The sequence below is a fragment of the Rhinatrema bivittatum genome, chromosome 4 (genome assembly GCF_901001135.1).
Source record: "Rhinatrema bivittatum chromosome 4, aRhiBiv1.1, whole genome shotgun sequence".
NCBI classification, from domain to species: Eukaryota; Metazoa; Chordata; class Amphibia; order Gymnophiona; family Rhinatrematidae; genus Rhinatrema; species Rhinatrema bivittatum.
Window position 1 is genome coordinate 416,909,406 of NC_042618.1, and position 14,554 is coordinate 416,923,959.

A 14,554-nucleotide genomic window follows, 5' to 3' on the forward strand; every position below is an offset into this window, starting at 1 on the left:
AAGTAAGGCCCCTGAAAGCATGCGTGGCAGGCAGCTGTGCTTGAACTGCCTCTGCTCCCTGCGACGCTGGCCCTCATGTGCTGTGCCATTCCTAGGCACGCACATGCAACACTGCCAGAATTAAAGGGACCGCAGTGGGAAAGTTTCTGCAGTCCCTATGGATGACATCATTGATGCTGCCCTATAAAAAGTAAGTTCCCCTGCATCAAGACGCCTCGGCAATAGGTCCACTATGCAAAGTAGGGCAAGTTGCCTCAGCGTTCCTGTCTGTGCTCCTGGTCTTCATCATCATCCTGTGGTCAGCCTTTAGTTCTTCATCAGGTCTTCGTCTTGTGGATAGTCTTCAGCTCTTCAGTGTCTTCCGTGACTTTGTCTGCCCATCTGTGCTGCTCCTTGCCTCCCTGTCTGCCTACCCATCCTACCTTCCCTAGGCGGATCTCTGGTTCTGACTTCGCCCTTTTGATACTTGACTATGCTTGTACTCTGCCTGTACTCCACTTGTCTCTGACTACTGCCTGACTCTTGACCATGTTTGACCTCTGCCTGCCACTGACCTTTGCCTGCTTTTCAACTACACCTGTACCTAACCTGTCCAGAACCCTGGCCTGTGACCCAACCATCTCTACTGATCTCCAGCTCTTCAGCAAAGGCCCCCACCTAAGAACTGCTGGCCCCAGCACCTGAAGGCTCAACCTACGGGGAACGAGGGCTGGTATAGGTGAAGCTCCAGTTGGGCCTCTGCCTCAGCCAGCTCCACCAGCCGAAAATGGGGACCCTGCAGGTTGTGCCAACTCCACCTTGGTCCAAGGGTCTACGCCCACAACATTGATGACCCTGAGAGAGATTGAGTGAACTGGTGGACCAACTGGTAAACTGGTTAATTTCATTTATGCATGCACGTTTAAAACTGGCCAACTTACCCGCATATATTGGGACTTACGCGAGTAAGTCCTACTTTACTTTCATGCGTAAAATATATTCGCATATATTTTTATAATAGATACGGAAAGTTTGTGTGTTCAATGCATTGCTAGTATTTGCGCAAATGTTGCAGGCTAATGATACATGTATTTTATAATATGTGCGGGTTATAAAATAGTATGATAAAACTACACAGGGCCATATATGTGCATATATGCTGCAGCGCATAGTTGTTTGAGAGTTATCCTCCCAATGTTTGTCTTGCATTAATTGATTGTTATAATGATTTGAATGCTAATAAAAAGTTAATTTAAAAAAAGAAAATACTTGTGTATATACTTATAATCACCAATTCATCCGGAACTCCACCAGTTCATCTAGACCTTCCAGCAGTTCGCCGTGAATGCTTTCCACCACCACTTAACGCAGACTTCCCACATAAAACCTGCAAAGGAGAAATGTGACTCAATTATCAGCCTTTAAAGCATGCCAAGTTCAGTAATGTACGTGCGTATACTAACTTGTGCACAAACTTCGGAATCCCACCCTGGAACGCCCATAAATATTCCTATTTTCCTCCCTTTAACATTTACACGATGCTGCACAACACTATTTAACTGCATAACTTCCAATTTTATGCACTGAAATCTTTTGAAAATTGAACCCTTAAAGCTTTCTGGAATAAAACTGTCTTCACTCTTCACCTATAAACAAATAATTCATTGGTGGTCTGAACATCAACAGGAAGTTTATTCTACAACTTTGGTGTTCTGCATGAAAAAAACCCTCTGCCATGTGCTTACCAAACGAGCCGCTGCTGATAAAGTACCTTGTGTGGAATGGGATGCATGAGATGGATTATACCACTGGAAACAACTGTAGAGATAAACTTTTAAGGATTTGAAAGCCAAAGAATTTTTTTTTAACGTCCAGCCGGGTGCTCAGGTCACGGCATACGACGTCTGAGGTCACGGCGTGCACTCATTACCTTTTAGAGAATAGGGAGCCATGGGGAGCGCCTGCTCTCACCGCCGGCTGTCCCCAGGAGGAGGGGAGAGAAGACTGGGGCTGCTCCGGAGCTGTCAGCGCGGGAGATGGACGCGGCCAGGGCAGGTGAGCGGGGGCTGGCGGAAAGTTTTGGGGGAGTTAGGGGGTCAGTCAGCCCTTCTCCTGTATCCACTTCCTGGTACCTGTCATTTCAAATGTCATTTGAAATGACAGGTACCAGCGCACCCAGGATACTGTATAGGTGCTGTATTAAGTGCCTATACAGTAAAATGGGTTGCGCTTCATGGACGCGCGTTGGACGCAGATTGGACACGGCTTGCATTTGCATGCCATTTAAATACAGTATTGAGCGGTATGTGATCCAGAGTGTGCGTGCGGCAAACACGGGTGCGCCCGGCACTAACGCACCTCTTTCTACCGTACTTTACTCTATCGGCCCATTTAGAAGCACATTATCTGCCAAAATAAATTAAAGGTGAGTTTTAAAAGCCCGGCACATGCGACAGCTGGGAGATACACAAATATGTCGGGCCGACACGTGCTGAGTGGATTTTAAAAGGCACCTCCTGCTACGCACACAAATGAAAAGTTCCTAAAAAGGGGCAGGGTGTGGGCATGGTCTGGGCAGGGCATGGGCGTTCCTGGATTTCAACTTCAAATTTGCATGTAAATACGTACGCGCACAGGTGCATGCTGGGTTCTCCTTCTGCGTAACTTTACTTCTGCCGTGGAGGACGGGTAAATAATAAACTAAAGAAAAATAGTTTGGTGGGGTTTTAAAGGTAGGGGCCAACAGGAAACAGGAAGCGATTAAACCAAGGTGGTTTGGGAGTCTTATCCCTTACCTGGGAGAACTGGGAATGAACTGGGAAAACTAGAAATGGTGTCGGCACGTGTGTCTACTAAAATCCCCTATTTATGCAATAGAAGTGGAATGTGCACGCACAGGTCGCACCCACTTAAAACTGGGTTTGTCAGCCCTGGATGCATCCAGGGCCGACGAACGCACACACATGTGTGCCTGCGCACCTGTTTAAATGTTACTGTCTAAGTGAGGTGTTGGTTTCATTTTCTAATCTAAAACCCAATTGATAGGGGGTGTAAAAATCACCTCCCGAAAACCTTGTAGCTATATAGCAACAGCTTTTCAAGTAACTTACCTAAATAGTGAATGTTTGAAACTGCATGATAATTATTAAGATTTTCAGGATTCAGATTCAACTGCTTAAGCAAGGGGTGGTGGACAGGAGAGCTGCCTATTTCAAACATGTCAGAAGACAACCTTCCCTTAATGATGCATTAATAAAAGACCTAATTCTTTCAGCCCTTCACTTACTGCTTTCACCTGCCAAACTGGACAGGGGTCCAAAGGGCTAGAAACAGTTCCCAACCGATGTAAAATGAATTCCAACTCACTCTGATTAATTTCCTGAAATTCCGACAGTCACTTCTGGCTCAAAGCCAGGTAACGCGTTTAGCCTGTTTAATTCCTGCTCTCTTCCTCTCTGTCCTATACGATTCAGTTTCCCTGGACCCTGTCTAAGATTCATTATCTTGTCTGAGAAATAGGCCACAAAGCTATCACAAATTTCCTTAGAAGGAAGACTATCTGACTGACTGACTGACTGATTGACTGGGAGTAATAAATATTTTATCATCTCAAATAACAATTTAGGCCTGTTTTGGACTTTAACAACAATCTGTGAAAAATAACTTTTTCCCTTTGTTGCAATAACTTCCTTCAGCTGTCCAGCATGTTTTCCAGATTTTTCTGTTTTCATCAGATGAGCTGTCCACCATTTTCTTTCAGCTCTTCTCTTCAACTGCTTGAGAGCCTGCAGTTCCTGGATAAGCTGGGGAGAGTTTTTCTCTAGAAACTGTGTAAACGTTCAGTGATGCAATGATATCTAAAGACTTTTGCACTTTGGGATTCCACCAAATTACTTTCACATCAAGTGAGGGTAGCTGTAGAAGCTCCTACACCCACCAAATTATCAATAAAAGTCACTGGGTCCACAGCCCTTTTATTAAGAGATTTGTTCGCTATTCTTCCATTTCAAGAATCAGTCCCAGAGAATATTCATACAACAATTTCAAAATAGTGATCTGACCAAGGGTACTAGTCAGAAAGCCCAGTTTAACCTCATCCCTAAACTTGCCCAGAAAGATTAAGAGATCCAAGTTAAGTCATAGTTTATGTGTAGGATCCTGAACCAGCTGACAAAGTCTCAAAGATGACATAGCCTCCAATAAACGCATCAGTTGCGAGGAACATGAGCATTCAAAACTCCTAAAATTAGGAGAGAAAAAAACTGAAGCACACCATCACTAATCCAATCTAATAGGTTCCTCTCTGTCATTATTATTATTATTGTTATTGTATATAAAACTCAACAAATAAATAAATAAATAAATTATTATGGGCACAATATGGGGCAGATTTTCAAAGACCTACGCACGTAAATCCTGGAGGCCCGGCGGTGCGCGTAAAGCCCGGCGGTGCGCGTGCATGTTGTAAAATTGGGTGTATATGTGTGCGCACCGGGTAGTGCGTGCACATGTAAGCCATGCGTGCTCCTTTTAAAATCTACTCCTATATTAATTAAATAGCTCTAGATTCTGTACTAATTTCAGTAATAAAGATTCTATGCTGATTCTTTGTTGAATTGGCCCCACTGATATTGGAAAGATATTCTTATAGGCAATTCTCACCCTATCTCTCCATTTGCCTACTCAAGGCTGCAGGGATTCCCTATATTCCCCATTGGACTCATACATCCAGGTCTCAGTTATAAAAAGAAAGTCCTGTGCACTTTCAAGAAAAACATAATTTAAAAAGTGCCATTTCTCCTTTGCAGAATGCACATTTGTCAACACAGTATGTAAGGTATTACCGGGAAGCCCTAGAAACTTCATCCTTCGTAGAACACTTAAATAAAGGCCATCCTCCTTTTATTCTCCACCCCGAGATCATTCCAATTGTAATTAGCAGTATATTCAGGCCGATACAATACGGACACTCTAAAAAAGAGCGTGCGCTTCGGCACCTGCTGTTTGAATGCGCGCACAGGCCCCTCTTCTGGGCGCGCAATACATAATGCAAAGGAGGGGTCGCAATAAAAGGAGGCGTTAAGGGCAATTACGCACCCCCCTAGTGCCTCCTTGGCCCAGGAGAGGTGGCTGTCAACAGGTTTCGAAAACGGATGCTCAATTTTACGAGCGTCCGTTTTCCAAACCCGCTGACAGCCATGGGTTAGGAAAACGGACACTCGTAAAATTGAACGTCCGTTTTCCTAACCTGACCTGCGGCACAATTTTTAAAATTTTGTTATTATTTTTAATTTTTTTTTTACCTTTTTGGTTCCTCTTACTTTTTTTTTTTTGTCAAAATCATTTTAAAGAGCAACACAGGTACAATCAAGAACCACACTTTGGGAAAAAGAACACAATACGAATCAAAGATTAACAGCAGAGCACATTACAAGAGCAATCCCCCAACATAACAAAGTCAACTGGAACAACACCCCATGTACTCTCCTTTTAAGGTCCTCTGGACCAAGAGAACCAAAGAAAACTCCAATCATATCCCACCGCCCAGTCACAACACAGACAACCACAAACATTCCACACCTTACATACAACCCCCTCCCCCCCCTGCCCTGGGAGACAACCCCCTCCATGACTAGTATTGCCCATCATTTGCAATGAAGAGACATCAACCGTCCTTTCAAAGTGCAGCCCCCCCCGTAATAGACAATGATCACAGATCAAGGTGCAGGTCACAAAACAAACCAGGTGGCGCAAGAGTTCCAATCACTTCCAAGAGGAGTGATATCCAGCTGCAGTTAAAGTAGATTGAAGATCCGATGGTAATAGGCCATAACAGGTTGACCAACAAGACTGGTATAGCAGATCCCTCTTTCTCTCACTGTTCAGGGCAACCAGCCATTCCATTTGCATGGAAAATGCCAGCCACCCAAACCAGGCCCGTAAGTTGGGTGCTGTGTCTGGTGTTATCCAGACAGCTAAGATAGTGCGGCATGCCAGCAATATTGCAGTGTGGCCAAATTTATCCAAGGACAGCTTGTAAGAGGGAAGGGCTCCTCGTAGACCAGAGAGAAGCAATTTGCCCAAACAACCAATAGAAGAACCAGTACATTGAGCTAGTACTGCAAGCACCTGCATACAAAATGGTCTTAGAACAGGGCAAAGAAACAACCTGTGTGCCAAAGTACCCGTCACTTGATGACATTTAATACATGTAGGTGAGGATAACCGTCTCATCCGACAATGGCGAACATCGTCACAAAAAATATGATGTAAGATCTTAAATTGCAACTCTTGAAGGGAGAGATCTGGTAGGCTTTTAGGCATAAGCTTAAAACAAGAAAGCAAGTATGGAGTAGAAATATCCATAGTCCACGCCTCAGTCCAATTTCGAGCTAAAGAGGCCACATGTGGCACAGAGCGATTCTTTCTACCAAACGCACAGCAACGTAGGCTATAATGTGTCCCCGCATGACTGCCTTTCCAGCCTCCCATAGAACCTGGGGTGCAGTACCAGAAGTATTATTCATAAGCATATATTCTCCCCAACGGTCAGCAAGGAAGCGAGTGAACTCCTTATCCAAGAACAACCCTGGAGACATGAGCCAAGAAAACGGGGGTTTAGGAGTATGTCCAAGTGTTACTGTAACTGAAGTTGGCGCATGATCCGATAGGGCAAATGTACCTATGGTAGCGGTTGTCACCCTGGGGAACAGGAATTCCAAGATCAAAAAATAATCCAAACGAGAATAAGACCCATGAGGATGAGAAAAAAAACGTGTAGTCCTGCTCTCCTGGGTGCAACGCCCTCCAAATGTCCAGCAAGCGCAATTCGTGACACAGAAAATTAGGGTCTTTATGGGTATCACTAGGTTCTACAGGTTTAGGAGGTTTGCAGTCTTCCAGCTTGTTGACTACCATGTTAAAATCCCCTCCCACCAGAAGCGCACAATCAGAAAGTTCACCAAGGATCCCCAGAAGACGAGTAAAAAACGCATGCCGATATACATTAGGTGCATATACAATACATAGGGCCACTCTTTGCTGATTACACATTCCCTGGACTATGACATATCGACCCTCAGGGTCTTGCCATACCCTTTCGGATTGAAAAGGCCCTTTTACTTAATATCGCTAGGATATTAATTCGGAGGATTACACTGTACACTTTTTCCAGCTGCTCAGAAATGAATGCCTGCCCTTGGACAAGCATCCAAATTGCATAAAACGGCGCGCTAGCCCGGGCACACTTTACTGTGTCAGCCTGATTGTGAAGGGAAGAGAGGGAAAGGTGGGCTGGGACGATGCCAGGCTTGGCACCCCCACTTTCAAGTTTGCAGCAGGAAGACAGCTAAAGGGCAGAGCAGCAAGGAAGCGCCCACTCCTTGCTCTGGCAGTTATAATACTAAATCTCTGAGGACAGCTGCTGCTTGAACAGGAGAGGGAAAAGAGTGGGTATGGTTCATATTTTAATTGCTAATATAGTGATTGAAGAAGTGTGATGGTGAACCAGTAGAGGATCATGGGAAGACTCGGGGCTGGTGCTTAAAATGCACCCAAATATATATTTTTTAAAATAACTTTTGGCAGTATATTATTCACCTTCTCTTGCCTCTTATTACATATGTCTCATCTGCTGTCATCATTAATAATAATTACTATTTATGATTCTGTTTAAAGAGAAATAATAGCAATGTGAATTTAAATCTTCAGTCTTTATAGGTAACATTAGGGAAAGTTCTTAGTGAAAACTTATAAAACAGATATCATCTAAGGCCAGATTCGCTTAAGGTCAACGTCTGTTTTGCACTAATGGAAAAAAAACTGGGTACAATAGTCTGTAGTTTTTTTATATACTGTATATTCAATATATATTTTTTATTGACTGAATGTATTATGCCCTGATAACCACTAGATGTCCTCCAAATTCTGTTTTACAAGGCACTGAATGGTTGTATACGGCTTGCATTTGTACAAGGGAGCACTTTAAATTTGGTCATAGCTAGAGATGTGTAAACTTCTTTAAACTAGTTGGACAAACCTGGAACATTTTCAAAATGTCCTCAAATAGGTTCAATGAACCTATTAAAAGATTTGCTTCGGATGTTCAGACGGGAACAAAGTATTCACCTTGGATTTTGTTGAACTGTTGGATTTGCTTGGCATTTTTTGAAATTTCAACACAAGCTTTCCAACCTTCTTTCGAATTCTCCCCAAACCTGCTGTAATAACTGGATGGATGTTACCCAGCAGACCTGAGGGAAATAAGGTTCCATCGTGTGCAAAACAGGCTCAAATTCGCCCCAGCCATGTTTGACTTCAAATTGTATATGCATTACTGATCATATCGTAGATCTTTGGGTTTTACATGTGATTTCTTTCTTTTCTTCTCTTGCTAACAGTATTGACTGGCTGGAGTCTTAACCATGATATATAATAAAATACAGCAAAATGGATGTCTCTTCTCTCACAGTTTCTTATTCATGAAATAAAACTCCAGGGGGTACAACTCCGAACCAACATCAGGAAATGTTTCTTCATGGAGAGGGTGGTGGAAGCCTGGAATACCCTCCTGGAAGAGGTGATGAGGACAAAAACAGTAAATGAATGCAAAAGGGCATGGGATAAACACTGCAGATCCCTAGAGGCTGGAGGTTGGAAATGACGAAAAGGGTGCATGGGAGTAACCTGCACGGAGAGGCAGAAGGCATGGGGGTTACTATACCTAAGAGTAGGCATGGGCAGGTTACCCCCAAGCCTTATATTAAGGGTAGTAACCTTAACAATCAAAACAAAGCACTGTCAAACCCATAACAAAATTTCTGCTAACCACCTATCTTACAGGGAGCGCAGCCTTCTTGATAATTCAGACTATGCTGTTTGAACCTACTTTGCTTTTGGAAAGCAGTCCTGCGCTTTCACTCTAATGTCCAAGTATCAGGGGCCTGGTGTTGGCTGCCATCTGAATCCTATCCCCATCCCCCACCCACCCCCAAATTGAAGTGGAGAGTAATGTTGCAGTTGCATCAAAATCATGAAAACTAAATAGTTAAGCGTAGTAATCGCCATGCTCTCTGTTAGGGGTAGTAGCTGCTGCTCCATGCAGGTTTCCCCCATGCATCCTTTCTTTCATTTCCAACTCTATCCTTTAGGGACCCACAATGTTTATCCCATGCTTTTTTAAATTCGTTTTCTGTTTTTGTCTTCACCACCTCTTCCAGAAGGGCATTCCAGACATCCACCAACCTCTCCGTGAAGAAATATTTCCTGACATTGGTTCTGAATCATCCCCCTTGGAATTTCATTTCCTGGCCCCTAGTTCTACTGTTTCCTTTCCAACAGAAAAGTTTTAAAGATTGTGCATCATTAAGACCTTTCACGTATTTGAAGGTCTGCATCATATCTCCCCTGCACCTCCTCTTTTCCAGGGTATTTAGATCCTTTAGCCTCTCCTTATAAGTCTTTCAGTATAGACCCCACAGCATTTTAGTCACCCTTCTCTGGACTGCCTCTGTCCTGTCTCTATCCTTTTTGAGATAATCTCCAGAACTGAACAGGTGAGGCCTCACCAAGGACTTGAACAAAGGGATCACCATCTCCTTTTTCTTACTGCTTATTCCTTTTTCTATGCAGCCCAGGATTTTTTGGCTTTAGTTATCATCTTGTCTCATTGCTTCACCACCTTCAGATCACCAGACACTACCACATCAAGGTTCCTTTCCCAGTCCGTGCACATTAGTCTTTCACTGCCCATCACATACAGCTCTTTTGGATTGCCGCACCCCAGATGCATGACTCTGCACTTCTTGGCATTGAATCCCAGCTGCCAAATCTTCAACCACTGTTCAAGCTTTCTTAAATCACTTTTCATGCTCGCCATTCCTTCAGGTGTGTCCACTCTGTTTCAGATCTTAGTATCATCCACAAATACTAGACCAACTTTACTTTCTATCCCTTCCGCAATGTCGCTCACAAAGATATTGAACAGAACCGGTTCCAACACCAATCCTTGTGGCACTCTGCTTAATACCATTCTTTCTTCAGAGTACGTTCCATTTACATTACATGCTATCTCCTGTCAGTCAAACAGTTTGTAATTCTCTCCACCACCTTGGCTCTGAGTCCCAAGCTTTTCATTTTATTCACTAGCCTCCTATGTGGGACTGTATGAAAAGCTTTGCTGAAATCGAAGTAAATCACATCGAGTGCTTTTCCTTGATCCAATTCTCTAGTCACCCAATCAAAAAAAATAAATCAGATTTGTCTGACACGACCTTTCCCTGGTGAATCCATGTTGCCTCGGGTCCATCAAACCACCAGTTTGTAGATAGTTCACTACCCTTTCCTTCAGCAGAGTCTCCATTAATTTTCCCACCACTGAGGTGAGTCTCATCTCTGCTCCCACTCTTGTGAAGTGTGACCACCACTGCTCTTCTCCAATCACTCGGCACTTCTCCAGTTTCCAGGGATCTATTGAACAGGTCTTTCAGTGGACTTGCCACCACATCTCTGAGCTCCCTAGGATATATTTCATCTGGCACCCATGGTCTTGTCTACTTTCAGTTTTCCTAGCTCTTTCCATTTATTCTCTTCTGTAAATGGAGTTTCGTCTACCCTACTACCATCTACTCATCCAGCAACGATCCTTCACCAAGGTCTTCTTTAGTGAACATCAAACTTAAGTATTTGTTAATATTTCTGCTAATTCTTTGTCTTTCTCCACACGTTGTTCTTTTTTCACTTTTCAATTTCACTATACCACTTCAGGCCTCCCTTCTTTCTCTGATATATCTGAAAAATATTTTGTCACCCTTTACAAACTATTTTTCAGATACAAAATATTTTTCAGATATATCAGAGAAAGAAGGAAAGTCTGAAGTGGTATACTGATATTGAAAGGTGACAAAGAGCAACGTGTGGAGAAAGAGGAAGAAAATGCAGAAATATTAAACAAATACTTCAGTTCGGTGTTCACTAAAGAAGAAGGACCATTGCTAGTTGAGAAGAAGATAGATGGTACTGGGACTACTTCTCCATCTGCTTATCCCCCTCATTTAATTTCTCCTGTACCCAGTTTCAGGACCCTTTGCAGGAGCTACCTAGGGCTATTACATGTTAATTACTGTTCTATTGTTATTGTTGAGATTCTTGAAGCTGCACCCCTTACCCTCATACACAATTCTATGGATTTTACATATGGAGTGATGTTAGAAGACATCCATAAATGACCTCACGCATACATGTGCAGATGTTCTTCTCCTCTGTCACTCTCTGACATTCATCTACTCATACTTTGCACACTAACATTTACACTTTACTCACTTTTTACATACATGCCTACTCATAATAGCAATATCTTATATACTAATAAATGCTGGAGAATCTTAGGCAGTGGTATTTACGTACAGTCAATGAAGGCCGCAAATAGGTTGGGTTTTCAGGAATCTGTAATGAATATGCATGAGATAGATTTGCATGCACATTGCCTCAATTGTATGCAGAGCTATCTCATGCATATTCATTAGGGATATCCTGAAAACCTGACCTATCTGTGGCCCTCGGGAACTGGAAGTGAATACCACTGGTATAAGGGATATACGGATTACCAATACTTTATAACTAATAAAAACACCACTAAAAACAGCCACAGAGGAATCCTCACATCCTCCAGTTGATCGTCTCTAAGCTAGATAGAGACTGAGCTTCCACCAATGCTTTGCCCCAGTATAAGACGGTTGGCATTATGTGAGCCTGAAAAACGTGGATTACCAATTATGGATTACCAATACTTTATAACTAATAAAAACACCACTAAAAACAGCCACAGAGGAATCCTCACATCCTCCAGTTGATCGTCTCTAAGCTAGAGAGAGACTGAGCTTCCACCAATGCTTTGCCCCAGTATAAGACGGTTGGCATCATGTGAGCCTGAAAAACGTGGATTACCAGTTATGGATTACCAATACTTCATAACTAATAAAAACACCACTATCTATACTTTAAAGTGAATTTTCAATAGGAGTTGCATGTGTAAAAATTAACATATACTGGTGTAAGTTGCATGCATGCTTGTATATGCTATTTTATAACCCTCACTAGTATGCATTCATTTCAGTTTTGCAAGAACATTTTATGGGGAAAAGGTTTCGAGGCATTCCAGGGTAGGGTTCAGAAGATAAGGCCAGCAGGTTATACATTTCTAAATAAACAAGTATGTACAGTAGTTGTTATTTTGTAAGAGATATATACTTATACATTATCAATTATGCATGTACGACATATTTCATGGACTCTTGCCCCGGCTTTTGTATTGATACTTTTTAAAATAAAAAATAATGCACATGGGGCAGATTTTAAAAACCAGGTGGATTTACGCATGTAGGGGGGGCGGGGGTTATGCGCGCTGGGCCTATTTTCAAAAGGCCCGGCGGCACGCGTAAAGCCCTGGGACGCGTGTAAGTCCCGGGGCTTGAAAGATTGGGCGGTCCAGGGGCGGGGCAGAGGCCTCTCCACTGCTGCTGGGCCGGGGGGTCGTGTGCCGGCAGTTTTTTTTTCGGGCTGGGGGGCGGAACAGGTAGGGGAAGGGAGGGGAAGGTGTGTGGGGGGGAACGGGGAAAGCCAGCTGGTCTCCCCGAGGGCTCGGCGCATGCAAAGTGCACTAGTGTGTACCCCTTTGCGCGCGCTGACCCCTGATTTTATAACATGCGCGCGGCTGTGGCTGCTGCTGTCGGGCGTACATTTGTGCATGCCGGGTAGCGCGCAGAAATGTACCCCACATGCGTAGGTTTTAAAATCCGGCCCATAGTGTTGTGTTTTGCGGCTTGTGGGAGATCCCTCATGAGCTGTGCTACTCACCTGATGTCATGCCTTCTCTCCTTTCGAGGCAGGACACCGCTGGTCTCCCCTAGCGCTCACACACACCGACACTCACAATCTTAAAGGGCCCACAGCGGGAAAATCCCCGCGGTGCCCTTAGATGATGTCATCAGCCTTCTCCTATTTAAGGCCAGACCACACACACTCTCCCGATGCCTCAGCAACAGGTCCACCTACGTTTGTAGTGTGTGTTGCCAGCCTGTTCCTGCCTCATCTACCCAGCCTGGTCCTGCCTTCTCTGCCCTTCCTGATCTTGCTATGTCTACCCGCCCTCCTACCTGCTCGGATGGATACCCGGTACTGACCCCTGCTTGGACCCTCAATTTGCCTGATAGCTGCCTACCTCCAACCATAGCCTGGCCCTTGACTCCGCTACCTCGCCTAACTCCAGAGACCCTAAGTCCTGACGGCCCCGACACCCCAAGACTCAACCTGAGGGGAACGAGGTCTGGTATAGTGAAGCTTTGCACCGGTCTCTGTCGTGCTGGGGTCAGCCTGCTGGCGGTGAGAACCTGCAGGGCCCCTCCCCACAGGTTGAGCCAGTCTCACCCCAGTCCAAGGGTCCACAATCACAACACATAGAGCTGAAAATACAATCCATGCACATTATTTTCCACCCCTGACCTAGACATGGTCCCCAGGAACGCCTTCTCTAAATGTGGCCAAAAGTCAAAACGTTGTGGAACACCGCATGTACTTTTACCCTTGTTCAGGCAGGGCAATTTTCAGAAAGTCAACTTAAAATGTATAAATAGATATTTACTCACATAAATGGCTTTGAAAATTGTTCTTATGATGTAAAATATTATGGACGCATTAAGGTGATAGAAAGATGTAAATTACATGTGTGGATAAGAGTAGTCACCAGAGGACCCATTCTGTGTCTGAGTACTGCTCTGGACCAAAAGAGCTGGAACTGCAGCTACTGTGGCCATCACCATGGGAAGTCAGGTTATGGGGAAATCCAGAAGATGACTGCATTTTTATAACCGAATAGCTATCACTGGGGCAGCAAAAATGACCCAATGGTTGTGATCCTCCAAAATACATACCAGCTCATCCAGGCTGTTAGTTATAAGGTCAAACTAATTGGAAGAAGGGGCTGTCACTATTAAAAGTGCAGGTGGTGGGATGCAATGTCCTTGCTAATGATCTTACTGCATTATCATTCAGATTTCGTGCACGTGCGTATGGCCATGTGTTTCCTTCTCATGTTTACCCATCCTGTGCTATTTTGTTTAGGGTGGGGCTTTGTAGAGCTACCAGTGAATACTACCCTAGGAGGAAAGCAGAGGAGAATGAAGCTACCTTCTAATTAAGGCAATGTTTTTTTGGTTTTTTTTTTTCTACCAGGAATGAAACATTTCTATTTTTCTCCCATTGATTGATATGGAATTAAGCCATGGAAGAACTTTTGAGCATATTTTTTGAAGCCTTTATGAGAATGTCTTGACTGATGCTACGGTGCATTATGGTTGCCCCCCCCTTGAGACAGCACGTTAGTGAAACACGGCTCGTGTCGGGGTTGGAACTCGGTCTCCTCTGGCAATTGGCAACTGTCATCCGTCAGCTGTACCTCATTTTGAAGTTATGTGTTGAATAAAGCAGGCTTGCTTTTACTTTGAACAGTGGACAGTCTCATGACTTTCATTGCGCCGCCCTTTCATCTTGGATTACTTAACGGGTTGGTGCGCTATCTGCT